Source organism: Agelaius phoeniceus, chromosome Z, assembly GCF_051311805.1.
Source record: "Agelaius phoeniceus isolate bAgePho1 chromosome Z, bAgePho1.hap1, whole genome shotgun sequence".
Lineage (NCBI taxonomy): Eukaryota > Metazoa > Chordata > Aves > Passeriformes > Icteridae > Agelaius > Agelaius phoeniceus.
In genome coordinates, this window is record NC_135303.1 from 17,913,516 (window position 1) to 17,941,191 (window position 27,676).

Here is a 27,676-nt window from a genome sequence, read left to right on the forward strand (position 1 = left end):
GAGCCCTCTAATCTTGTGAATTTTGAATTTCTGTAAAGAGCTCAGGGATACCACTTTGTTGTATTTACATATATGCTTTCTCAAAATGTGTTGCAATTTTAAAATTCCTGAAGTATATGCCGAAATGTCCTTTACGGACCTGTGTAGGTACAAATTTGGGAAAACATTTACTACCTCGGTGTCATTAAGATGAGCTTTTGGCAATGTTTTGCTCTGTTTCAGCAAGCTGACTAATTGCAGAACTCACATGTAGATAAAGTGTTGTTACAACCATTTTGGAAGATGAGGAAATGTTACCGAGGAATGACGGTATTTTGCTGGTATTTCTAGCTGTTGGAGAGAAATGTCAGAGCCTGGCGTTTTGCATGAGTAATTTCATCCTATGACAATTTTTTAAGTGTCTTAAATCCTTCTTTTGTCATATTATATTTTGCTTTTATGTTCAGAAGGTAGGAGAAAAGAGTGTCTTCACAGTTCTTTTATGATATCCCAAATTTTCTGCAAAAGCTAGAAGTTCAAGACTTAAAACTTTTTCAGCATCTTCATTTTCTTCTCACAATGTAGATTTTGTTCTTATTGCCTTTCATATGGCAGTTGCAGAATCATTTTAAGGCAGTATATTTGTTACAAATTCATGAATTGATGCATTTCTCCTACCTTCTTTGTGCCTTTATTTGGTTGGTAAAATAACAGTGTTACAGGACAACCCTTCATTCTCTGGCCTCTTGTACTGAAGAATGAATGAGTGAGAGTCTTGATTACCTTACTGATAAATCTGGTTAACTGTTATATTAATTAAAATGTGTGGGTTTGAGGCTATTCTGAACTATTTATATGTGATTTAACTCATATCAGCAGCTAATTTGTATTTAATGCAAACTAATGGGTTTTATGTAAATGGTGCATGTGGCAGTCTATTTAAAAAACAAATTATCTGTAGTTCCATTTCAGTTATTTTAATTAAATTTAGAGTGTGTGTGCAGTGGGGAGGGATAAAGGATGTGTTATATATGAAGTGCTGATGATTAAAACAAATTTAAATATATAGGATAAGAAACAAGTGATTCTCTTAGCAGAAACACCTATTCATTTTCTGACATTTGCATTTGCTAAGAGAGTAGATACAAGATCAGGCAAGGGCATGTGCCTAGTGTTTTTTGAACTGAAGAGTACAAATAATCCTTTGAACTATTAATAACAATACTGTGAAGATTAGCTTCACATTTATAAAATGCTTTGAGAATTATTGGTAAATTACATTCTGAACAAATGACAATATTGGATGAAGAAAATTGGCAATTATTTACTGATTTTGTTCCTCAACTACTATGTGAATCCCAGGTACTACCTTAGAATCAGTGGAGCCAGCTATGCAATATGATGGCTGCATTGGTTGTTTCAACAGCAGAAAATAGATGATTTTGAGATTTTTAGCACAAACACAAATATTACCAACTGGTTTTGAAACCTGAAGTGATTAGATAGTGATATATATCACTATCTTGTGCTTTGTTTGCTTGAATTTCTTGAACCTGGCTGAATAAACAGATTCCTTGTTTTTTTGTTTACTGTTTACTATTCCGAGTACATTTGCTCACAGTATCAGCTCAGCTTCTTCGTGATTTTGTGTCACCCAATACTGACCAGTCTGACAGATTTTGATAAGAAATTCTGTAATAGATGAAAATATTTTCCAAACACTTCTCATCTTCATTGTTGCCAGGCTTTGGCATTATTGTTATTTGGACATTATTGTTATTACAACTCTCCACAGAGAACAGTTATTATTGTTCATATTAACTGTTACCTGTGGAGAAAAGCTGTAAATGTTAGAATATATTTCCAGAAGCTTAAACTGGGTTTTCATCAACAATTTTGGTATGTCCTCAACATCTTGTGTACAACAAGTCAGTCAGTTGCTAAACTAAATTAATATTTTAGTGTCATCAGTGATGGAAAGGTCAACTAAAAACAACTGTTTAACAAACAACTGTTTGTTAATCCTACTTCCACTTCTTGTCTGACAGTTTGTCTAATTTCAAAAGCTTCAGTGGGAGCTTTTGCTTTTTTCCTTTGGTCCCATTGCAAATACCATGACTTTTGTTAATTCCTCAATATTACAGGGTTTGCTCAGTTGAAATGAAAAGTCACCTTAGGAAGTATAAATACTGTCTGATTTTGCTACAAACTAGAAAATCAAGTAAAACCTCCTAAGGTTTTATTCTCCAAAAAAATTCCTCTTGAAATAGGTTATTCTAATAAAAAGGTACTTAATCCAGATAAAAAAAAAAATATCAGCACATTTTTTACCTATGTTTACATCTGAAGGTACGTACCTAAATTTGCACACACAGACCTGATCAACATGCAGTGCTGGTCATTTTTAACAGATAGCAAGACTCTTAGTTCTGTTCTGCTAATGAAACAAAACATAAACATATTATTTGAAAATAATGAAGGTTTATACTAATTTTTAAAATTCAGCAATTGCCTCTATGATGTACTGATTAAAGACCAAAATATTTTAAACACTGGCTACAGATGTTATGAAATAACAATAACTTGCATATTGAAAGAGTTATTTACAAAAGGCAATGTTCATTTTCTGTCTCTCATATGTGAGCAGAAGCTTTTCTTTGCCCATAAAGGGTGGACTCATTTAAACATGATGCCAGAGTATTTGCCCAACTGATCTGGCTGAGAAAAAGGACAAACTACTTGGTTGCTATCAATATATAGGACAAAATGCTGGGAAAAAAATAAATAAGCAAAAAGTATAAAAGAAAACATAATATATTGAGCAGTGAAAATTACTTAAAGCATTGACCTTTGAGATCTCCTTTTCTATCCTCTCTGCACCTTCCACTATAAAATACAGTTTGCCAGACTGCTTTTTGCACAAAACTCTCAATTTTTATTTTTATATAAAAAGTAATAAAGCAATGTATGTGACCAAATCTCAAAATGCAGGAAATAATATTAGAAACTGAGAAAAATTCTCCTATCTAATAATATATCTATGACTCATAGGGCTTCTGCTGGTCAGAGATATTTGCCACAATTGATTCTTTTCTTATCTCACTGACCATTTCTCACTAACTCTGGCTGGTCTTGTGAGTCTTTTTTTTTTTTTTTAATGATTTGGAAGATTGGATTGGCTGTATTGCAAAAACTCTGATCTGTTAGTCATAAATTGATGCCATATTCAAATGTTTATTTTGGATGATGGGATTTGCTGAAATCGTGCATTATTCTATGGATTTGCCAGTCATACTGAGTTGGACTCTGCAGTTATACTTTGGGATTATTTTGTGCTGTCTCGCTGTCTTGGTTCCAGACCCATATTTAGCCATGGATGAGGAATAATTTATTTTTTTTGGATTATGTGTGCTATGATATTATCAATTTATCAGCATGTAGGACAAATCCTTACCTACTGTTATGCCAACGAGATCCCTGGTTTTACAGCTGGCATCTCCCTATATACCACCGCAGAAATACCCCTGTATACCTGCAATATCCCTTAACCCTTAGCTATTTTTTATCTGTATTAAAATATTGTCCTCAGAAAGACATCTAAGAACTAGGTTTTTATTTGTGTGTGTTTGCCCTAGTGAAACCATATGGTCAACTCATCTGTATTTTTTATTCTGATGCTTAAAGCATCTAATATGTACTGCAAATATATCAAACATATGCTTATATTTTTTTCAATTTTTTTATTATTTTGTGTGCTTCAAGATGTTCACATATACTTTTATATCTCTAGCAGTCCACGTAATGAGTAAGAGGTGGCAGTCTTACACAAATATTTGGAGGCTTCATACTTAATATATTCCAAATGTCCTCGTTTGTGATATAAGGGAAAACTGCTTTTATCCAGAGAGAGGTTTAAGAAACCCTGGAGCCTTCCTTTCCTTATCTTACATTAGGCAATATGAAAGAATGTCTGTTATAGGTAACTGTCATTCTGTCACACTGAAATCATGTCAATTAGAGACCTTAAAACGACCTGAATTGTAACACAGATGATGATGGATATTTAATAAGAATATGTTTCGTGACAAATTTATGTCAGAATCGGGAATCACAGAGGTTCATTTGGGTTAGAAAAATCCTTAAGATCATTGAGTACACGTTAATCTAGTACTGCCAAGTCCACCACTAAGCCATGTCCATAAGCATCACATCTACAAGCCTTTAAATTCTTCCTGGGTTGGTGACTCAACTACTTCTCTGAACAGCATGTTCCGGTACTTGATGACCCTTTTGGTGAAGAAATTTTTTGTAATATCTAATCCTGGGGAACAACTTGACACTGTCCTCTTTCCCCATCATTTGCTGCCTGGGAGAAGAGATCAATTCTCACCTGTCTACAGCTTACTGTCAAGGGGTTTTGGACAGTGCTAAAGTCCATTCTGAGTGGGCTGAACATCCCCAGCTCTCTGAGTCGCACCTTAGCAGACATATGATCCGTACCCTTCCTCAGGTCTGTTGCCCTTCTGCACACACTCCTGCCCCTCAATGTCCTTTCTGCATTGAGAGGTCCAGAACTGGACACAGGGTTTGAGGTGCAGACTCACCAGTTCTGAGAATGGGAGAAGGTCACTGCCCTGGTCCTATTGGCCGCACTGTTCCTCACGTAGGCCAGGGACCACTGCTCCTTGGCCACCATGGCATGGTTGGCTCATGTTCAGCTGCTGAGCAGTGGCACCTTTCCAGCCCCAAGTCTGTAGTGCTCTGTAAGGTTGTTGTGATTCAAGGGCAGGACCTGATATTAGGTCTTGCTGAATCTCATTCCACCGGCCTTGCAACATTGATCCATCCTGTTGAGATCCCTTTGCAGAGCCTTCATACCCTCAGACAAATCAACACTTCCACCCAACATGGTGTCACCTGCAAACTGTTTGAGGATTCACTTGATCCCCTCATCCAGACAGGACAAGAAGGACTAACCCCAGCACTGACACTGGGGAGCCCCACTGGTGACTGTCTGCCAGCTGGATGTGTGTCCATTCACCACCACTCTCAGGGCCTGGCCGTCCAGCCAGATTTTTACCCAGGAAAGAGTGCACATGTCCATGCCATGAGCAAGAGTTCATGCAGTGAATAAAAAAATAAAAAATCACCTAAAGAGGGACGTGAAGAGATGCTACTTTTCATTTTGAGTGACCACAGACTAATAATAAAAAAATGGGAAATGTTATGTAAATATGGAAAACAAATAGATTAATTCTGATATTTTTATTAGAGAAAAGACTAAATTAATTTTTCTGGAAGATTGTACTTTTTTTAAGATTGTGGCGACATTTTCTTTCTTCTAGTCCTGAGGAATCTCTCCTGACTGCCATGCCCTCTCAAAGATGATTGAGAGTGGAATAGCAATAATGTCCATCTATTCCCTCAGCATTCGTGGGTGCATCCCTTCAGGACCCACAGACTTGTGAATTTTAAGCTTGACTAAATGTTTCTAACCTGATCTTCCTCAATCAAGGGGAAGTATTCTTTTTTTCAGGCCTTCTTCCTGGTCTCCTGGGTCAGGCGTTCCTGATGCCAGCCTTTATAGTGAAGACTGAAGCAAGGAAGGCATTCTTAGTCTTATCTGCAGCCTCTGTTGCAAGGGTGCCTGTTCCATTCAATGGTGGGCCTACATATTCCCCACTATATTCCTTTTGTTATTGATACATTTGAAGAGGCCCTTCCTTTTATTCTTGATGTCCTTAGCCAGATTGAATTCCAATTGGACTAGGCAGAAATGTGATTGCTTTTCACTGAAATGGTGAAATCATTTACACTTGAGTCTCTTCCATTTTCAAGAGGGCTACTCAAGCACTAAGGTAAGAGAATGGTTAGCCGTGGCAGTGCTAACCAGGGTCTGGTAAGTTTAAGATTCAAACACATTATTTATTTTCATGGTTATCATTGTCTCGGTTACCAGTAGATATCAACACTCACTGGGGAGAAGATAAGGTTGCTGGCAATATTGTTACCACTTGCAGGAATACTTCACAAATCCTGTTAGAAATTTCAGCAGTTCTTGTGAGAAAAGAAAGTATTAAGCTGTACACCTAGTGTGAAGATTTCTCATTTTGGTATCCTGAAAATGAGGTTTTGGTGAAGGTAGATAGAGGGGCACATCACTAGGGAGTCAAGAAAAGATAAATATTTTATTTTATGATATTGGAATATGTGAGGGTTAGTTACGAGTCTGGTCAATTTAAAGGACCAGGTATGGATGAAATGGATCCACAGTGATAGTTATTTCCAAACCGAAGGCATTGTCAAGATAATTCCAAGGTTTGCATTCCCATTTTCTCACTACAGACTTAGACTTTCAGCCCAATATGTAAGGGGATGAGCAGAAGGCTTAAAAAAATTTGTGTCGGCAGATTATGTTTGCTTGGTTTTTAAATAAACAAACTGGATTGAACTTTTGAAAAAATTACCATTTGAAATTCACTGAAAAGCAGTACAAGCACATTTTGTGCCTTGTCTTTTAAGAGTTCAACTGTCACAGTGATTTAATTCCTTCTCCTACACAATTTTCTTTCACATACTTTTGATTTTATAATGTAATTAATGATTTCCACTAAATCAATATGCAATCCAAACTACTAATAATTCAGCAAACTTTCATTATGCTCAAGAGTAAGGGTACAATAGTCACTTAGCTCTGAAATGAGAGGGAAAAAAATACAGAGATTTGTTTCGATAAATTTTGTCTACACCATTTGTAATGAATATGTATTTCTTCCACTATACAAACAGTTTATGTTGAGAACTAAGTTGAAAGCACAGTATCATAATAACAACACTTTGTTAAAAAAATTTCTCTCTTTGTCTAATGTATGTACATACTCTATTTCTTTTATGGTTGTTTTGTGCTAATGCAAGATGCATGGCATTTTTTGGTTTTGGTTAAGATACATCACAGAGGAGCTCACTTTGTACCAAAAATTGTGAGCCATATTTTAATCACAGTCTTCAGTGTGATTCAATGGGGAATTTTGTTAATATCTGCTATAAAAATTTGTCAGCCATAAAGAGGGGAAAAAAGAGTAATGATGTCTGTTGCTGCATTCTTTTAGTTTGCTTACTTATTCCCTAGTGAAAACATCCAAAGTCTCTGTGTTCTCTTACTCACATTCCAAAAAAAATTATGTTTCCATACTTTCCATATTTTTTTGAAGATATACATGAAAGCTCTGTTAAAGTGGGAAAAGCTCCTTCTGTTCTGCTGCAGTGTATTTCTCAAGGATTTTCAGCACTAAAAATAGTTATCATTCACAGAAAGAGGTTCAGGATGTGATTGCTTTCCTTTATGTATAATGAGCATTTGTACATGAAGTAAAACATTGTCTTGTCTCACAAATTGAATAGTACATCTGTGAATACCTTTGCATTGCCTTTGAAGAAATGCTTGCCTGAAGGCCTTGCCTGTTGGTATCAAACAAGATACAAGAGACTGGATCTAACTTTTCTTTCACAGATAAAGGCATTGACAATATTGTATTCCAGTCTGGTATAAAAGAAATATCTCTTATCTTTATCTCAATCTGATTACCTTTCTTTATTTAATCATTAGTTTCTATTGACAAAGAACCAAACGTGCTCATTAGGTGCGGTGAGACACAGTAGAATCAATGTATACATAAAATTAAAGGGTAGAGCCTCTAAGTATTTAGACTAAACATAAACTAGAAACCTATAAAATGCAAAGTCTTATTGATAAAGAATGGCAATTCCTCCTAGCAGGCATATCCTTTTAGCAGATTTTAATTTAGTGCGGTGACACTGCTTCATGGAGCAGTGTTTAGCTTAGCTTAGCTTAGAGTATTGGCTTCTCTTAGAGCTGACAAAGAACAACAAAGGATATTTCTTAATAATATATTGACTTTAATAGAAGCTTTATTTATTAGTCATGCCTTGGTCAAATCTGCTCTGTCATATGTGTAAGACATAATTGTAAGTATGCTCATAGTTAGTTAAAATGGGATTTGAACTAGAGTGTGTTTTGGGAGGTAGCTAAAGAAGGGTCTGAAGTAGATGGAAAATATGAACCCAAGAGCCAAATTGTGAGGTAAGGATGTATTTTACATTTAGGGTCACATTTGCTTGTGAGACCGAAACATTCTGGTGGTTTGGAAGGTGTGTAAAACACCAAGTACTTGGAAATGATAAAAAATGAAATTAAAAAATGAAATTTAAAAATGTATGTTACAGTCCTTGAAACATTAAGGCCTTGGTTATATTTGGCTTATCTAATTGATGCTGAGCAGAATACTGCTTGATGATATGCTGCTACCATGTCACTGTATCTATGCAGCCAGTGTATAGGGAGTATCTTTTTTTCACTTGATTCTCTCATGTTATACCTTCAGTGATGCTTGTGTACTACTTCCCCCCCAAAACTGGGCAAAACCAGATGTAAATATAAAAGCCTAGAGGATATAAGTATCTGTGATCTGGCTCTTATCAGTGAGCCTTCATCACTTTCAGGTCAATGCTGTGATGGTGGTCATTTTAAAACAACTGAAGCTTGTGGAGTCACATTTGACATTTTGCTGACAATCAGTCTCAGTTTTACAAGCCAACAACCAACCACTAAGCAGCTTTTGCAAAGGTTTTGACAAGACCACTAGTAGATAAATGCGTACAGCTGCAATGTGAGGACAATGAGAAGAATGAGAAGGATGCTGACAACTGCTTCAATCAATTTCTTGGACTGGTTTTTCTTGGTGCAGCAGTGTTTATGGGCTCACAAAACAAGCACTGAACAACATTTTGAAATTGTTAATGGAATATTTTTGAGGATTTTGCATCGATTCTTTCGCCTTGTCCTGGTGCACAAGAACACATTTGCCTGAAAGCCCTAACCTGTTGTCTTGTGAAATCTGCCACCTTCCATTGCAGTGGATTATAGATCAGCTGTTGTAGGCAGATAAAAATGGGACTATTAGTTTTATTATTTTAATTTCACAGCCAAATTTCAGTGGACATAGAATTTTCCTTGTGCTGTATGCAATATTTTTACATACTGCCTAGAAATATAAAAAAATTCCATGATCTGGTGTAAAAACTAGTAGTGTGATTTCTCTGTATGCCATAAAATTTAATTATCCTTTCCACAACTTTTTTTTTTCTTATTGAAAATGCTGTTTCTAGGGACTGTCATACTTATATCACATGGAATATGGATATGCTATTGCCAGATTAATAATGAAAATTGTAAACTATGAGTGCTGTTCATCACAGCTGATTAAAATAATTATTTTCTTTAAAACCCAAACAAGATAATGCAAAAAGTCTTAGTAATTGGAGTAAAAGTAACCCTGAATATGAGTGGTGGTAATGAGACAGCTTTTAAAGCAGTGAAAACAGTGATTTGAAAAGCAACATTCCAAATTATCAGCTTCAACTACCTTATTTTAATTATTTTAATACCAAATGTTAATCATACTTGAGAGCAATGGAACCACTGAGAAAACAATATTAGCCCATTAAAAAAGGTATTTGAAAATCTTTTTTCAAATTATTTTTCAAACCTTTTTTTCTTGCGGGAAAGGGCTGTTTTTAGGTTTTTCATTGAAGGTGCTGCTGAGAGGCTCTGGAAGGTAGATCTCCATGACAAAGCAATTCACAGTCAATGATAAATGTTAGTTTGTGTGTTCTGCACAGATAATTCCATCTTCTGGAATATTTTTCCTTCTAGAAGTCTCTATTAAAACATCTATCCTTGGCAGATAAGACATTTAAGGCCATTGAAGTCTTTACTGAGAGGTGTTTGATGATATTTTCCTTCCTGAGTGGGGAAAGAGCATGTCACAGAGAGATTTTCTGGGTAATTTTAGGAAATCTGATAACTGCTCTTTGGATTTTTCTATGATCCTGAACCTCACATGACTGTATCAGAAAATTTCTTACCTTTAAGACTTATGTTCCTCTCTCTATGTCTTTCCTGAGAAATTTCATTCATTGCTGAGTTTGGTCTTGACTACTCATGTGTCTAAATAAGGGTGTGCAATACTGTGTGTGACTTGTACATATAGCTCCTGGAATGTCTGAAATAGACTCAAGATGTTCACCTAGTTTGCATTTTGTGCCTATGAAACAGGGCTGGTTTTGGTACCTGATCTCGTGTCTATCCATCTGACTCCAATTAAGGGTGGAGCATATAACTAAGCATGTTGTGCATTGACACTTTCATCTAACATTTAATAATTCATCATGCAAAAGCTTTTCTTTCCCCTTCCCCCTCCCCTTCCCCTTCCCCTTCCCACCTTTCCCCTCCCCTTCCTTCCTTTCCCCACCAAGTTGCCTGACACCAATACAAGCAGATAGCATGCATATTTAGAAAGGCTAAAGGGAATCCTGCAAGATGCTCAGATGCTCATTGATATTACTCAGATGAATGGTCCCAGCTGGCATTCTACATGCATCACAAGGCATCAACACTGATCTTGGAATGAGCAGCAACCATTTCTTCCTTCCAGTGTCTGAGCCACAAAAATGAGATATACTCAGAAACTGTGTCAAAGTAGATGGAATTTTCTGAGCACTCTTTGGGCCATCTGGGATAAAAAGTTATATTGCATCTCTTTGGTCTTGAAGATTGGCAAGGATTTCTGGATTTCTGCTTATTTGTTAAGATGATTTAGTGTGAAAATTTTCCTATAAATTAGTGCAGTTGAAATTACTCTGACTGCCTTTTAAGAAATCTGGAATATATGAAGTGTTACATGTTTTGCAATGTACTTTATAAAAAAGTTAAGAGAAGTAAATTGTCAGCAAAGATGGAAAAAGACCCCCAGGTATGTATGAAAATACTGTGATGGCTATACAAACTGATACAGTATCTTCTGTTCTTTACATTCAGTTATTAAATATGTAAGGATCTGAGTTTTCTTTGTCAATTCTAATTACTGTACAAGAGAGTGCTGTGCTTGCTAAGGAATGAAGGCTGTTGGTATGTCAGAATAGGACGGGTAACGTGAAAAGGGAAATGGGGATGACAAGTGGGAGAGTTACCACTAGGCTAAAACTTCCGAACGTATATGTAACCCCTGTGAATGATAACAGATTCCCACCTACCAACCATTGAAAACCACTCCACTATGAAGTGCTCCCTACAAGACTGTCTCACAACAATTCCTATTCAGCTTCTGCTGAATAAGTAGGAGTGGTCCAGTTCAGGATGCCTCCCATCACAAAGAGCAGGAAAAAGAGTTCTAGAGAAGGTTCTGATGACTGGCGTCTTCTGCTTGTTTGTGCATTGTTTGGCAGGAGTGGCAAGTGATGAGAAAAAGTATTGTGACAGCTCTCTTTTTCCCATCAAATCCTCTCTAACAGAACAAGCATGAAAAGTATGAAGCAGAAGTATGAAAATAAGTATAAAAAAAATAGAAAGCAGACCTGAACTGTTTAGGCAAGGTTGGGATTTTTTTTCTCGTTTTTTTTGTTCCCCTTCCCCCCTCTCTTATAATCATCAACTGTGTGGAAAAAGTGTATAAAATACAGTATATGGTCACATCAAATTAAACACACTTCATTAGTATTCAGAAATACCTATCTTAACAAAATCTTATCCAGGCCAAGTCATCACCGTGTAACAGGATTACAGTGTGGCTCAACACTGGAAACAGCATAGAGACAAGTAGAAGAGTCTCTCCTGGTAGGGTGCTAAGCAGTAAGCGATACTGAGTTAAGGACTGTCAACAAATATGCACAGTACAGGTACTTGCTTTTCTTGTAAACAGAAGCTAAAAAACTTTCAACAAGAACACCTATTATTTTGCTTATTCACTTTACCTTGAGCAATTTGGCATGAACACAGTGAAAATCTGAGATTCTGCTCAGAGAGATGTAGGAAAATCATTCTTGCAGATTGTCAGAACTTGACTGAACATGATGTAACAATCTGCTCTGACTGAACTGCTTTTGAAATAGAACCAAACTAGATAACTTTTAGAAGTCACTTCTAACTTATGAGGTTCTGCGATTCTACTAAGTATCACATGAATGCTTTCTTGTATGAAGGCATAGCGTTTGAGTTAGCCCAATCCTAAGGGGTAGGGAAACTCCTAGGGTAGTATACTAGTTCTGTGATTTTTTTCCCCCTAGGATTTGACAGGACTATGTACACATGGGATTTGTAGAATCATGAATCTAAAAACGAGAGGGAGTTGCTAACCATATAGAAGAGTTTTGGGGGTTGAGCTGGGCCCACAGGACACTACCATCGAGACAAATAGGAGGTTCAGTGCCTGGTCTGAGAACCACACGGAGATTTAAGCTTAGGATTACCTTGTGATCACTGATGGCAACAGGACCCAGTCATTTTGATAAACTGATCCTGGAATCTGAACAATCAAGAGCTGTGCTGTTCTTGATTCTTTTGCTGTTTAGTGTGGGATGTAACTGAAGGAACAGCTAATTCCATGTGCACATGTATCCTTAATTGAACATCTGTAGTTACATATGAGCAGGATATGAGATCCACTTTCCTTAATAAGTTTGTTAAAGATACAGTGATTTTTCACTTTAGTTTGATATGTTAAGGCTTTTTCCTGCTTGTATTTTAAAGCTATTATTACTGATCAAATAGCAAATTTTAGTCAATTAATTACAACAAAATTATATAACTAATGTTACAAAGATACAACTCCAGGAGCAGTGAATGATATTATGTTAACTTGACAGTCATTAAGGGTGAAGGGGGATGGGACAGGATAGATTTTCTCACTTTTTACTTCTCATAACAGTTAAAAGAATTAGTTTTCCTCCTCTGTGATGTGGTGTCCTTCCCTGTCTTGCTTACCACTTTTTCCACCTCCACCCCCTGCTCCCTGTACAAAATATATGCACAGCACTACCATACAATGTATTGAAATGTGGATGGTTTCTTGTTAATTCCCTTTCCCCCCCCCTCTATCTGCCTCCTGCCCTCCCAACTGTAATCTTTCTGTCTTATTCCATGCATCTTCTTTTCTTTAAAGAAGCATTCTTCAACTTCATGAAAATTCTCTGATATTCAAGAAAGAATATGGAAACTTGATTCTAACTACAGGAATTGCTTGGATTGCTGCATGTAAGGGAATGAAATATTAAAGCTGACAATGTTAACACAAAGACAGCAATAGAACATTATTTTAGGCATTAAATTACATTTCAATTTACTTGTGTCACTTCACAACTGAATGCATTTTAAAATTACAAGACTAAAAAAGACACAGAAACAGGCAGGAGGCTCCCGTCCTATCCTTTCAGTCTTGTTGTGGACACTCATCAGCATTTTATGTGGAGCCTCACAAGTTATACAGTGTTCACAAAATTGAATTACCTCTCAAATTACCATTTTGCCTCTTTTAATGCTTTCCTCTCCCTTCAGAAGCTGTTCTCTAAAGCTATACCACTTGCCCAATCAGGTTTCCTATCATCACAGCTGTCTTCAAAGTAAAATGCATTAGAGGTGCATCCCTTCATCTATTTATAGAAATTAACATAAAGAGTGCTTCAAGTATATTCTGAATGACGGGCTTTTTGCCATGGCCAAGTGACAGACTGTTCCCTGGCCAATCAGAGATTGCTTTGCTGTCAATTATAATTGGTCAGTATGATGTAATATGGCTTTCTTTAACAAGATGGAATCATCTTCCCATTCCCTTTGAGGATCATGAGTTTATCTCTTTGCAGAATCAAGACCTTCAGAAGAAAGCAGCCCTAACACATTTTCTGGATACACTTCTTCTCAATGTAAGTCTAACTGTGAAAATTTAAATAAACTTTATAAATTTTATATAGGACTCCTGCTGGCCCAAAACACAAGGTCAAAGTTAGCATGTGCTAAATATGCAAACCCAGCATTCACAGCATTTACTGGTGGGACATTCCTAGCTATGAACACATCTACATTTATGCTGTAACTTCTCTGCTGGGCTGAGTGACTGGTAACACACAAAGATCTTAGGTAGCTGAGAGTAGCCAGTTTTAGTGATTACCTGTTTTCATAAAAATCCATGAATAATTTAGACTTTAGGGTGAGAGTCCTTTTAAGAACATAAATCCATTTCAAATCCATTAAAAATATAATAACTATAGAGAGATGTGGAAAAACACTTGATGGTCAGCCTTTTGCTGGTGCTATGATCTACTTATCTATTTCTATAATTTTCATGTTTATAAATATAATACTATTTATGACTAAGTTTATTTATTTATGAGAGTGATGGAAGTTAATTATGTCATTGCAGGTGTTGTTCAATTGAAGTGCTGCCTACAAGAGTGCAAGCTATGCAGTACTGCTGGCTTTTAGAGAACCAGTTAATACTACAATAATAGTGTAGAAAGAGCTATTGGCTTACTATCTTTCTTCCATTTAAATGTAATTTGTTAACACCTTTTAAACAGAGCAGTAAGTAAAAATTACATTGCTTCTGCTGAACTCAAATTTCTGCTAAGCACTTCTGTCACCAGCAGAGGAAAACTTTTTGTCACAGCTGGTGAGTGAACCCACCAGGGAAGAGACTATGTTGGACCTATTGTTTGCAAATAGAGGAAGGCTGGTGGGAGGTGTGGTGGTTGGAGGCTGCTTGGGGCAGGGTGATCAAGAAATTATAGAGTTCTCAACATTTGGTGAAATCAGGAGGAGCATCAATAAGAATTTTACATTCCAGAGGGCAGACTTTGGCCTATTTAGGAGACATATTCAGAGAGTTCCTTGGGAAGTAGCCCTTAAAAATAAAGGAGTCCAGGAAAAGTGGATGTGCTTCAAAACAGATATCTTGGGGGCACAGGAACAGACTGTCCCTGCGTGCAGAAAGATGAGTCAATGAGGAAAACGTGCAGCTTAGGTGGGCAATGAGATTTTGAAGGAACTTAGGAATAAAAAGAGGATGTATTATCTTTGGAAGGAAGGTCAGGTCCCCCAGGAAGTATTTAAGGGGGTTGCTAGGGCACATAGGAAAAAAATTAGGGTGGCCAAAACTCAGTTTGAACTTATTTGGCAACTTTTGTAAAGGATAATAGAAAATGTTTTTACATATATATTAATGGCAAAAGGAAGGGTAAGACCAGTCTTTGTTCTCTACTGGATATGGGAGAGAACTTAGTAACTGCAGATGAGAAGGCAGAAGTGCTTAAGAGCTTCTTTGCCTCAGTCTTTAGTGGGAAGATGGCTTGTCCTCAGGATAACTGTCTCTTGGGTTGGCTGAGGGTGCCAGGGAACAGAATGGGCCCCCTGTTATCCAGGAGAAGGTCAGTCTTCCAAGCTGAGCTGCTTGGATGTTCATAAATCTATGGAAGCAGATGGGATCCATCCCAGGGTGATGAGGGAGCTGACAGATGAGCTTGTGAAGCCGCTCTCCATCATTTACCAACAGTCTTGGCTCAATGATGAGGTTCCACATGACTGGAAGCTGGCCAGTGTGACACCCATTCATAAAAAGGGTGGGAAGGAGGATCCTGGTAATTATAGGCCAGTTAGCCTGACCTCAGTACCAGGTAAGATAAAGGAACAGCTTATATTGAGTGTCATCAGACAGAATTTACAGGATGGCCAGGGTGTTAAACCCAGCCAGCACAGGTTTAGATGGGGTAGGTCATGTTTGACCAACCTGATCTCCTTTTATGACCAAGTGAACCGCCTGGTGGATGCAGGAAGGGCTGTTGATGTTGTGTACCTGGACTCTAGAAAGGCCTTTGTCTCCCACAGCACACTCCTGGAAAAGCTGGCAGCCCACAGCTTGGACAGGAGCACTCTTTGCTGGGTTAGGAACTGGCTGGATGGCCGGGCTCAGAGAGTGGTGGTGAATGGTGCTGCATCCAGCTGGTGGCCAGTCACCAGTGGTGTCCCTCAGGGATCTGTGCTGGGGCCAGTCCGCTTTAGTATCTTCATTGATGATCTGGATGAGGGGATTGAGTGTTTCATTAGTAAATTTGTGGACAATAGTAAGCTGGGACTGTGTGTTGATCTGTTGGAGGGTAGGGTGGCTCTGCAGAGACACTTGGAACAGTTGGATGGATGGGCAGCATCCAATAGGATGAAGTTTAAGAAGTCCAAGTGCTGAGTCCTGAATTTTGGTCAAATTAACCCCCTGCAGCATTATAGTCTGGGGACGGTGTGGCTGGAGAGCGCCCAGGCAGAAAGGGACCTGGGAGTACTGGTCAACAGCCGACTGAACGTGAGCCAGCAGTGTACCTTGGTGGGGACAGCACTCTGCCCTGGTGGCCTAGAAGGCCAACAGCATCCTGGCCTGTATCAGGAATAGTGTGGCCAGCAGGAGCAGGGAGGTCACTCTCCCCCTACACTCAACACTGGTGAGGATGTACCTTGAGTACTGTGTCCAGTTCTGGGCCCCTCCATTTAGGAAAGGACATTGAGATGTTCAAGTGTGTCCAGAGGAGGCAACAAGGCTGTTGAGGGGCTTGGAACACAAATCCTGTGGGGAATGACTGAGGGAGCTGGGACTGTTTAGCCTGGAGAAAAGGAGACTCAGAGGTGACCGCATCACTCTTCACAACTTCCTGAAAGGTGGTTGCAGGCAGGGGGGGTTGGTCTCTTTTTCCAGGCAGCAACTGACAGAACCAGAGGACACAGTCTCCCAAGGGAAATATAGGTTGGATACTAGGAAAAAGCTTTTTACAGAAAGAGTGATAAAATACTGGAATTATCTGCCCAGGGAGGTGGTGGAGTCACCAACACTGGATGTGTTTAAAAAAAAAGACTAGATATGGCACTTGGTGCCATGGTTTATTTGAGGTGTTAGGGCATGGGTTGGACTTGATGATCTTTAGGGTCTCTTGCAACCTAGTGATTCTGTGATTCTTGGTTAGAAAGTTAAGGTTGGACAGATGAATAAAGGAACAGAGCACAGCCTCAAAAAGCAGCAAATAAATAATTTGAATAAATGTGGAACTCACTTTATTTTTTCAGAAATGTTTATCTATTGTCTGACAATAGACTTGTCAGAAGAAACTTTTCAGCAATCGTCTATTGTTTTTGCCATCTCTGGATTTTGCATGGTTATAAGGTAGTCCTCCAATTCATATTCTATAGACTCTAATGTCTGTATTTCATAGCAACGCAACTTTGAAGTAGCATCCCAACTATACCAACACACTTATATTCCTTTACCTTTCAAGTGGTCAGGTTAGCTTTGAGCACCTTTTCTTCCTCCTCAGTGCAAAAATTGTTGTATTCCTTATCCTATCAAAAAGTGCTTAAGAGTGCCAAAATGGCTTGAAAAGAATATGATTTGGGGTTTTTTTGGTGCTCTTCTCCACTTCACAGGGAGATATCCAGCACATAGGGACAGTTAATGTTTCTATATCAAATAGGCTTAGGATCTGAGACTAGGGGTGAGACTAAGTGCACAATTTATCCTTTATTTCATGCACATCTTATAATGTCCCATTTTGATACCCATTTGAATATTTTTTATAAATAATTTCATAGCATAGCATATCAATTTTTCTGCAGTATTAGTCACTTTTTCTTGCTGATTTCTTTTGCAGTGTATCTACACTGTAGTGGAGTTTTAAGTATAGAAGACACATCTGCATATTTTCAAAAACTTGTAAAGTTTCAGGTTTCTTCAAGCTAACTTATTTTTCATCACCATAAAAGATTACATCAAGGGTATGGTTCTTCTTGCAAACTCAACATCCTCAGCAGCTACTGATATGCAACTGTTCTGTATGTGTTGCAAGGACCAAATATCCAGTAATAAACCATATTTCATGTGAGCCAGAGAAGTTAAGAAGTGTGTAAAGCATATACCTAATATGTATCCCCATGGGCCAAGAAATGCAGGTACAAAACTTTCCACTGTTGAAGTCAAACTGGGCATATGTTTTGCAAATGGCTATAAAAGAATGGACAGTGTTAAAACAGTTGTATTCATGAGTTATATCTTTTGAGTAAGGCATCCCAAATATTTAAAAAATAACTATGCTACTGGCAGAAAAACCCTCCTAGTATGTGCAGAAAAATCCACACGCCTTTTGGGAATGTCAAGTATTGTTTGGAAGATAGAGCTAAGAAAATATCTGCAATCTTTTTTGAAATTACAGCATTTTAGATAAGAACCATATAAACCTTTCTAAGCCCTTAAAGCTAATTGGAGTAATTATAACTACTTTAGGAACTACCCCAATAACATTATTAAAAGTAATTAGATGATATTCATGATCCTTCAATAACTGGGAAAGTTTCATTTTCAATAGAGAGGGAAAAAAGGTACATGCAAAAGAAACTAGTATTTGCTGCTACCTTTCTCCTTGGTGTCTTAAGTGACAATGAAAAATTAACAAAAAAAGTAGTTTCCTGCCATCTTCAATTAGGCTTCAAAAGTTTCATCTCATCCAGTAGTCATTACTTGTTCATTTATCTGATAGCTGTAGGAATTTGTATTCTTTTTCTTAAAGCATCAACTGCATGGAAAAATGGGAACCATTTAAGATTTCAGAATCAATGCAAAGTATTGATAACCTGTGAGGTGCAAGAATGCACAAATAACACTTACTAACAGAGAGGGAACTATTCTGGTAAAGTGACTTTAGCAGTGCTCCATACTGTTTTTATTGGTAACTCTAGCCATCTTTTTTTTCTATTTATAACTAAACAATGAGAGGAAATAATGACATATTTTTTAAATCTTAACAGTCCAGAACACTGGTTTTCTGGTCTCAAGAGAGAGAAACATGGCTAAGCCATGTTTTATCCCCTAGCCTGTCTGGGTGTGTATGGCTGTCATTAGCATACGGCTCTTTCTTCCTGAGGTACTTCCACTTGCCGTTGAGATCAGCATTTACAAAGACAGAGGTGTTCATCATTGTGAAAACTGGAGATTTGTTCTTGAAATTTGCTTTATAAAGACTTTTATTGGATTCTTGTTCTCCACTGCTTCAGAGCGTGGGCACATTTCTACCAGTCTCTGAAAGTTTGCATGTCATAACACTCATAAAACCAGTTCTTTTGTCCCTGGGATGACTGTAAAAGTACTACTTATAATGAGTTGAAAATACATATAGCAAGGAGACTTTTTGCAAGTGATCTAAATTAGGACTTTGGTAGAACAAGAAGAGTGCATGGATATTCATGAACTCTTTAGAGAACCATGTTGCTCCATCTGTGCACAGCTGGGAATGAAATCTGTGTAAGGCTGTTTTTACTGCCTTTAGCTCCTTTGGTGGTTTTTGCAACACTGTCATTCTTCGTCTATATCAGGTTATATCAGCTGACATTCACCTAAGAATATTTCTGATCTAGAGAACTCTTACTGTGTTGAAATGTAAGTATTTTTCAGTTTGTCAGTATTCTTCCTATTGTGCACAAGCACCAACGCAATTTAGTTTCCAGTTTGTTGGGTCAAAAGCCAATCTTGTTAATGTATATTACTTGCAGTTTTTGTATAAACAGTAGTCAGAAATTTTCTTTTCTCTTCACTTTTATATCAGTCAAAATTAAATGACTAGAGGGATTACACTTTTCTGCAACTTTTCTTGGTCACAGTAATTTTGCTTACAGATTATGTTTTCTCCTTCTTTCACATATAATTTAAATTAATAGCTTCAAATTATAAACAAATTAATTCCATGTAGAAATGGAGTAATTTCTTTGAGATACCTGTTGGTATCTTATACATACAAGATCAGTCACATTTTAAATGATGAAAGGTTTAAATAAAACAAAGATTTGGGGAACTAAACTCATGAAAAAAGTAATTTAAAGAAAAAAGTTTGTTTTTTCTAATAACATGCACAGTAGGGTGTAAGTTTAGGCCTGTGAATCTGGCATATTTATACATGCATTCTGAGCTGGAAAAGCTTTTTGTTAAAAGAATGGGAATAACAGCTTTAAAATTTCAGCTTTGCTTCAGAGCTCCAGCATTAGTAATACTACAAGAATCCAAAGATCAAAAGAACCAATGTTGTGTGAATTGGACATTCAGCTTACATAAATCAGCTCTGATCTGTTTAAAACAATGAGACTACTGAGCTACACCAGCTGTGGATGTGGCCTAATGTTTTTAATGCCATAGAACAAGTTACTCTGTGCAACATTCTAAACTGCATCCAGTGTATTTATTGATGGCATGCTTGTCTGCAGGGCCAGAGCTTTCCTGCTGGGCAGGCTGCTTTCTAAGCAGAGAATGCAGGCTCCAAGCTGGGAACAGGCGGAGTAGTCTCCTGTCCCTGTAATGATCTGCACTCAACATGCTTTCCAGCTGTCATGGGCTGTGGTTTTTTCCTCATCCTGTTCCCTGTCTGTGCCTGAGTAGGGTCTGGCAAAAGGGGCAGGGGAAAGAGCACTGCCAGCTTGATAGAAATTCACAATAGCCATCATAATGTCCTAAGATCCATGAAAGAAAAATGTTGATGTCTTTATGGATCAGTTTGTTATCTTCCCTTGACCCATTCCCCCTTCTTATGACTGCACATACACACATTATAAAATGGAAAGTGGGTCATGATAGATTTTGTAAATAATATAAATGAAAGTAGACTTTTTTCTGAGGTGATTTTGGAAATATCTAAGGGGACAAAGATAAACTGTTTTGGAATTCTGTGTATAGCTCTCTGGTCATCTACTGCTCACACTACCAGGGATGATGAAGATACATAAATAGGCTGTCAGGGTTCTCAAGAGCTGCCTAATCTGTCCTTTCCCGAAGCAAGATGAATATTGTCAGCTGGGGAGAGGAGACATGTTATCTTTAACTTTTTTGGTAAAGAAATACAAATGTGAAGGCTGCTGTCTTCTAGGCGATATGAGAAAATAATTCACAGCTCTTGCTGACAGAAGGTTTTTGTTAATGGCCAGCCTAAATTTCATTATGAAAATCATCACCATTAGAGAACAAGATTTTGCCCTTCCTGTAAGTGTGTTCCTTTCCCACTGTCAGTATTTTCTTCCTGAGAATGAACAAACATTAATTTGCAGATTCATCACAAGACAAGGAAAAACTGATAAATTCCTTGGTGTTCATTACAATGATGTCTTTTGCTAAAGACATTTTTTCAGATAGGGCATGGAAATATGTATGGGAGATTACTTTGTAAATTCAGCAAGATTGTACATAGACATTACCCATTTCCCTTTTTGCAAATAAGTTACTTTACTCAGGTATTTTGCTTGTGATTCACTGGCTCTCTAAAATCCTTTATTTAAAACAGCTGCCTAAAAGTTTGTTTTACTCATTGCAATTACTGATTTAATTTTTTTTTATTTATCGGTTTTCCAGTTAGATAGGACAGAATTGAATTCTGATCTTAAAACTTACTTACAGCCCTTTATATCTCACTACTGCAAATGTAGTAGGAGTAGTGAGGAATTTTTGGTACAGAAGGAAAATTTCAATATATGAAGCTGTAGGAAAGCAATACTAGCTTTCTTAGGAACAAATTGTTTCAGAGGGAAATTAATTGAGACTATGAGAGACTTTTGCATTTTTTGTATTTTAGATGAATAAAGCTGTCATCAGCCAAAAACCTATTCTTAGAAGGGGATCTAGAGCCTATTTCAAGATGAAAAATGTTTGGTTTCTTAAATCTTGTGCAAGTAAGTATATATTCTGAGAAATTACTGCTTTCTATGTTACATCAACATTTTTACTCAATTATCAAGCTTTCATATCTTGACTCTATATGGCTATAGGGGCATATACTCTCTATTGACAGTCCATTTTTTCCATTTTTAGTTGGTTTTTTAGTTTGGTTTTGTGTCTGTAAATTTGCAACAATGACATGCATGGCTCGGTATACTTGGATAGGAAACAATAAAGGTATAACTGTTGCAATTTTTTTAATATATAAAGCTTGAAAATAGAAATGGAAAAGAACTTTCTCCCAAGTAAGGTGATAGAGTGAAAATTAATCATTCTACAAGGGAAATTTTAGAACTCTGAATTTAGATTTTTTTAAAACTCTTAATACATTTTTGTTAAATAACTTAAATCTCACCAATACCAATAACTGGGGCTTTCTAGAGGTTTTGCATCTATATGGACCATAGGTATCAGGATAACACAGCCTAAAAACAAGAACAATTTTACGGACATGTCTCTGCAAAATCTCTTTAATTTTGTAGAATTGCACTAATTATGAAAAAAATAGTCAATTAGTTTCATTACAAGCTTAAAGGAAGAGCAAAAAAATATGAAGTTTCTTTAGTTATGTAACTATTCATCTTCCTCCCCATTTGTTATATGAATCAGAGCTAAACCCAAACATCTGCCTTTTCTGCATTAAGCTCAAAGCTAAATTTGAAATAGAATGCTTTCACTACAGAAGGTCTATTTTCTTTATTCTATTGTTTACTAAAATGAAAGGGTGGGAGAATCAGATGCTATTGGTACTGCTAAAATATTCTAAAAGCTCCCAGGGAATCAGATAGCAGTTCACAAATATGAAATTTTTCATACTGTTGAAATAATGGAAGAGGAAGTTGGGAAGATTTAACTTTATGAGTCCTTGTGGCAGTGCACAAAGAATAATTCCTATAAATAAGACATATAATGTTTCTCAATATGCGTCCTGATCTGCAACTATTATATTAATAAACATAGCTAATCAGTTTAATGTACTCTGGATGAGACAAGCAGTGAATACTAATACAGACATAACAATAAAGGAATCTTCTTTTACCATTTTTATTATGTTAGGGCAAACCTGACATCCATTTGTAGTTAATGAATACAGATTCAGGAAAAAACTTCTAGAGAGACAGTTCTCACATTAAGAAAAGTAATACATCATATAATTTTTGAGAGAAATTTTATATTTTAAAAAAATTATGTGATGTCTTCATTATGTAAGTGTAAGATGCTAATGTCTCTTTTCACACTATACCATTTCTACTGAAACTTGGCAATGTTTAATAAACAACAACTAGAGTTTGACTTTGTCAGAGGAAATTTAGAATAGCTCTAAGCTGGGGTAATTTTACCTTACACTGAGCTCCTACTTCCTTAACTGTTATGAAAATATGTCCTTAGCCTTCTCTTCTACCTCTTCATTTTCTATTTTTACTTTGTGTTTTCTTGAGAACTATTATATCACCTGAATTTTGAAATGATCTTCTGTGGGCTGATGACTGGAGAAGCTGACCGCAAATGTGTAAGGATATTGTTACTGAAAAAGCTTGTACTACTTTTCAATTTTTTTTTTTAATTTAAATCTTCAACATTTTTTTTTATCTCATTATCTGGGCTAGTCCACATTCAGCTGAGGGGATAAAGCACGCGTAAACATCATCATCAAATTCTGACAAACACTGCTCTGTTTTCCCTCTTGTACATTGAAGTGAGGAGAGTGGCAATACATTGAATTTCTGCACTGTTTCAACAGAATCTTAATTTTTACATCTTAGTTAGTAAAAACACCATACTTTCAAGCACATTATAGACAGAACTATGCCTTTAATAATGAGATGTGATCTATTGAAAGGCTACAGGACCAATTTTAATCTGTTTATTTCAAATACATTTCATTAGATTTTGTAGTCTTACAGAACTATGTTAAAAGAGAGAAAAGAGAAATGCAAAAGACCAATTAGGTCACCTAGTCTGTCCCTTGAGGGACCAGTAAAGGATTGTTCCCTACAGTGTTAAATAATCCTTTTATCTAATTATTCTACCCCGAAGAATGGTCAATCAATCCAATCTCTCAACTAACAAAGAATTCTGTGAGTCTTTTTGAATAAATAGGGAAGTTTTCTTTCTGGAGTAAATGTACTATTACCATTCAATGAAGAAAAAGAAGAAACCCAAGTGCATCAAAATAAAATCTTTAAATGAAGTTCTGACAAAAATCAGGCCTTTAGCATTCTTTGAAGATTCCAGGACAGAGTTGTATGAAGCACTGCAGTATGGATGAATCAAGTGTATTACAGTAAAGGGTTTTGAATCAGTTAGACAATTGAGAACTGGCATTTTCTTTTCACATATCTGATGAGCTACATCTAAGTTGACAAGAATCCTCAGTTCTGGACATTTTGATTTTTAGACTCTCCAAGCTGTCAATTGACACAACAAGTTTTGCATTTCTCAGTTTGTACTTTTAATAAACACTTCCCAGCAGATACAAGGACAGTGTGATTTAAGTAAGTACACTTTGTGCCAATCACAAAATCATTTTTTGTCCTAACAGAATTTTGTGAACTGCTCTGTTACTGTGATCTAAGAGCACTGCCTGCTCATCTTTCATCCAGCAAATTTGTTTTCCTGCAGTTTTTTCTCCACCTTGAATATTCACTTCTCAGTTAAATCATCATACTGAAGAAGTTAACATCAGAGAAGCTATGTTATCTGTATTATCTGAAGTTGAAGTGTATAAGACAGCATAGATGTATTCCTGTAACTGAGATTCTGTTTGGCTTATTTTTTTAGTTTTAGACATCATTTTAACAAACTCTCTTGCTTTACCAACTTTTTTGTTGAGCCTTGATGGAGGTTTCTTTCCTAATCAGACCTATTCTTCCTGATTGCTTTCCCTTTTAATCGAAGTGTATGATAATCTTTGTCCTCTGTCCTTAAATACACCTGTATGTTCTTTCCCACTAATGTAATTGGGAATTTTGTCTAAGTAAATACGAAAAAAACGTTGTTTTAATATTTACATTATTTCCCCAACTGAATTCTCTTTGTGTATATATGTAGCCTTCTAATGTTTATAATGTAACTTTACAAGCAATACACAGGTCTAGGTAATACTTAACATATGGAATCAAGGGAGATCCTTCACTCTTGGCAACTGATATTGTATGTGTGTCTGAGAGCTTTAGTGCGTGTTTTACCCTTTATCTGTTTCCTTACCTATGAAAAAATTCACTTCTATAATCACTATATCTTGTATGTAGATGGCTGAAGAATTCCTGTCAGCAAGCAAGGACTCAGCATGTCAAATGGTGGTGAATTAAATAGACTTCAGACTTTTCTGTCATTTTGAAGGTCATGATGATGCCTTAGGTTTTAGCTTTTATATTTTTCAGAGTCTGTACTGCTAGACAAAACAATTCCTTTCCTAGCTTGGGACCAAGGACAACCACCCAAATTTTAGGCCCAAGAGCATAAACAATGTGGACTGAAAAGAGAAAAAAAAAGAAGGATGGGACTTCATAACCTGAGGCTGTAATTGGACAATTGGCTCCAATATGCAAATGGACCAGAACTTATCAAAGTGAGAGCCATTGTGACTGGTCATCCATTTTTGTGACAATTTTGGGTTCATCTTGGGTATAGCCCAAGATGGGCTGGGCTTTTGTATTGCCCAAGGTGTATCCATTGAGGCTTTTTAATAAATTCCTACTTTATTCTTTAATTTCGCCTAGTCTCTGTTCTAGGTTAGCCTACAGAAGGCGTCAATGATAGCATGGAAATTTAGAAAATGAAGAATCTAGGTACATTTTCCTCATTAGTAGTACTGAAGATTTTGGGGGGTTTTTTGGGGTTTATTTTGGTTTGTTGTTGTTGTTGGGTTTTTGGGTGATTTTTTTCGTTGTTGGGGTTTTTTGTTTATTTTTTTTATGTTTTGGTTTGGGTTTCTTGTCGTTTTTTTTTTTGAGAATTTTTTGTTTTTTATGTAGAGTAGCAGTGCTTCAAAAATTTCTTGGGCTTGTCAATAGGTAAGCTGTTGAAACTAGTTGCCACTGATGTAAACAACATTCACCACTAATTTTAACAATTACAAAATATGCATTTATTGATAGATTCCTAGTTGATTATAAAACTATTTTTCTCTTTTTTTCTTCTCTGCAAAGAAGGTTCTGATTGGTTAAATAACTAGGAGTACTCAATTATAAACGAATATTTGAGACACTAATCTGGCTGATTCAATTTGGAATATCCTTCAGGCTTATTTATGTTGCAAATATCAAAGAGACAGAAAAGTTGGAATGCTGGAAATGACTAAAACTCCATTAATCCTTGCAGAGTTAAACCATATGGAGACTAGGAGGCTTTGATTCTTTGCCTTACAATATTAATAGACTTTTCTTCTTTGTCTATTCAATAAAGCCAAGAAAGTTCCAGAGCACTTTTCTTCCAGGCATATCAATTTTAGAGATTTTTGCTATTAACAATTGTTTTTGACTGAAAAGATTTGAACCTTGTACACTATCTTTTTTCTTCTAGTTGTTTTAATTTGGAGAAAATGATAAGAAATGAGTCTATTACTGTCATGACTTTGGCTATACCTGTATTGTTAAATTTAACACTTGTCATAGCATGTTCCTGTGCACTGGGTTGCTTTTAGCAGTCATTGATATGGTTTACCAAAAACACCTTTTCAAACAACTTTTAGGCATGATTCAGGAAAAAGCATAGGGCAGGGGCATTTGCAACAGAAAAACTGAATGAAGTCACAAGGTTTGGAAAGCTACTACAGTCAGGTGGCATGATAAATATGCAGAAATATGGTGGAATTAGGTGATTTTTACCTGCTTAAGAAAATCTGGTGAGAATGTTTTTTGCAAAGATGAGAGCATTTATTTTTAATGATAACCATTTTCATCTATGACCATCATTTCTTCCTTTGATTTCCTATTGGTTAAAATCCTGATGTCTCCCAACAAATCCATTATATTCTCTTTTCTAAGTAGGTCATGTTTCTTAACTACTGCAGTTCCAATTTTTAATATATTTTTTAAGTCGGCCTATGATCTGTAGGATTAAGATGTGAAGCACATTCACAAATGTCCTTTTTTTCTGGCTGACACTTTTATTGTCAGCAAAATTATTGTTTGCTTCTGTCTTCCAGAATGGATGGTAAGGGTCAATTTGAAGAGTCGGATTTGAACTGCATGAGTGATAAAACAATTGCATCCTCAAAGACTCACTATATTTTCATAATAAATTTAAGTTTTCATAAATTATGTAAATTTTATATTGGGCACATGTATTATATGTCAGGCACTTTTCTATTATTTTAATACACAGAGTTACATTATTGTGTACTATAATATACATTTATTTTACAACTGGCAATATTTCTAATGCAGTATCCTTTTATCTATGGAACTTCTGAATGATCTGAAAGTCCTTGAAACTAATGGGAAAATGCAGTAATCATGCTGATCAGAACTCTTTCCAAACAAGGGGAAATGTCTCCAGTACACAAATAATAAACTTTATCTACTATCTGTAGTGCAAATGCTATAACAAGGAGTCTTTTGTTCACTTGGAGTGCCTGTTATGATAAGTGATGATTATTTGCACAGATCATTTAAGATCTATGCTAAAATTTAAATTTCTTGCTCCCTAAGTGCATACAAATCCAATTTGAAAGAAAAGTGCAGAAATGAAGAATCTGCACAGAAATCCATGTGCAAAGAAGACTATTTGGATTCTGCAGTTGTTCTCCAGTTTAAATAACTCAGCTTGATTAGCTGGTAAAATATTAGTTATGCTAGATTATAGGAACTGAATACTGTTTTGCTAATTAAGAGATTCAATTAGGAAAATCTGTTCAGCTGTAGCTTGCAGATATGTCTTATTTTCAGGGAGACCCTTGTCAATTCTTAATTGAATTTTGTTGAATCTCCAGTATCCATATTCAACATCTTTGTTAAGCTATAGAATTTCCTATATGTGTCTCTACTGAAATACAGCAGCATAAAAAATAAGAAAATTATCTTTCTTCTTTTAAGGGCAAGTTGATGCTTTTTAGTTTTTTGTTATAT